Source organism: Rhagoletis pomonella, unplaced genomic scaffold (assembly GCF_013731165.1).
Source record: "Rhagoletis pomonella isolate Grant_MI unplaced genomic scaffold, Rhpom_1.0 Rhpom_scaffold_00004, whole genome shotgun sequence".
Lineage (NCBI taxonomy): Eukaryota > Metazoa > Arthropoda > Insecta > Diptera > Tephritidae > Rhagoletis > Rhagoletis pomonella.
Window position 1 is genome coordinate 16,373,572 of NW_023458558.1, and position 1,739 is coordinate 16,375,310.

The window sequence follows — 1,739 nt, forward strand, 5'->3', positions numbered from 1 at the left end:
TTTGTGATGAAATATGAGCCGGAAGGATTGTTACTCATACGCCATGTAGTAATCATAGTCGCACAAGGCGTATGGGCAGTGTTGCCAGATTTTTCAAAAGAACTTTTAATTTTCAGGAAAAAACTGTACTTTCGACCCAAAAACGGGAACCTTCAGAAAACGAAGAGAATTTAAAAAAAAATTTGGTTTTTTATGTTTACTAAACATAACTACGCGAAAATTTTTAAATTATACTTAAATTAACAAAAATATACTTTATAAACTCACACACATCATATTGTGTTTTAATTAAATTTATTTTCATTATTTTTCGTAAATTGCTTTTTAAGTTTTTAGCAATTGATTCGATACCTCAAATTTAGTAACTTCCTGAAGGATTTTCTCAAGAAAGCTCTAGTTCTTAAAACATCAGAGTGTGCTGTAATTTCTAAATTATTTCTTGTTTTATGCAAATTGATAAATTGGCGACAGGAGTGCAAAGTACAGCTAAAACCGTTGGTTTCAAATGAGAAAAAATTGACTTACAAAAAATCGAAAGATAAATTTTAATTTATTCCTTTAATCAGGAATTTCAAAACTGGTGTACTTTGTACTAGGAGTTTATTAAAAAAATGTATGCTTCTCTAAAAAGCTTGTAATTTTCGATTAACACTGCGAATCTGGCCACATTGCCTATGGATAAAATTTTACATTGAAAAGTTAGATTTTTTTATTCGCAATGCAAACTTAAAACTTACAATCCTACAGTTTTATTTATAGATGGTTTGGAAAATTTACGTTTTTGCTTCATTAGTAGAGCAGCTGATTTGATTTTTTTTTAATTGTTTGGTTTATAAAATGTCAAATATTTTTAATTTCTTCCCAAAAAATTATAACTTGTCAAAATCTGTTTGAATGTACAACCTTTTCCCATACAAAACAAGCGATTGAAAAGCAAAATTAGAATAAGTTTAGATGTCAGAAGCAACATCAAAATGCACGTAAATGTTGTTTTTGCTCTAATACTACCAACTGTTTGATATGCCTTGGTCTGAACAAAAATTTTCCACAGAATGCTTTCTGTCATTAAGTAAGATTAAGTAATACTTTGTTTTGCAACAAAAATCACATCCAAAAAAATATTTAAAAAAGGGTGAATGAATTCGACATTGCTCTCGAAAGAACCATCCTGTAATGTTTATAATGTATAAATAATAAATAATGTTGGTTTCAGCTCGTTACTATTTTATTCAATCTTGATTTTGCATGCCTTTCAATCTCTGTGCTTCATTGCCCACTTCGATTGAAATTTTCCTCAACCAAACTTTCATTTTAGACCAAAGGAGAACAAACGTAATTCCATCTGTAAATAATTTCCTGTGTTGTTAAATTGGACAAGTAAGTATGTAACGCGTTAGTTGGTATGCACATATGTAAGTGAGATCAAAGACTATAGAAAACTTAGGCAATGGATTGCACTAATCAACTGTAGTGAATAAATGGAGGTTCATTGCCTTATTTGATTAAGTTCATGTGATGATAATCTTGGATGTAATTTTATATGCTAGAAAAAGTTTCTTAATGTGTTAATTTGCAGGATATATAAGATTCTTGCCTGTCTTTCGACATTTATGTATACATAGAATATGAGCTGTAATTAAGAATCATTAATTATTCCTAACTATGTATGTATGTTTGTGTGTATAAACACTTTCATACATACTACGTATCTATGATCCCGCAGTTGCATTTTTCTATTC

The 1,739-nt window shown here is 29.3% G+C and overlaps 1 protein-coding gene across 1 annotated transcript in view; it reads left to right on the forward strand.

Moving 5' to 3' along the window:
* Positions 1 to 1,315: 1,315 nt before the first annotated feature.
* Positions 1,316 to 1,739, forward strand: part of LOC118737104 (pyrokinin-1 receptor-like) — a 37,896-nt gene continuing 37,472 nt past the window's right edge. The window contains exon 1 of the mRNA XM_036467401.1: positions 1,316 to 1,377. The gene's annotated coding sequence lies outside the window, so the exon portion shown is untranslated. The remainder of the gene's footprint in view (positions 1,378 to 1,739) is intronic.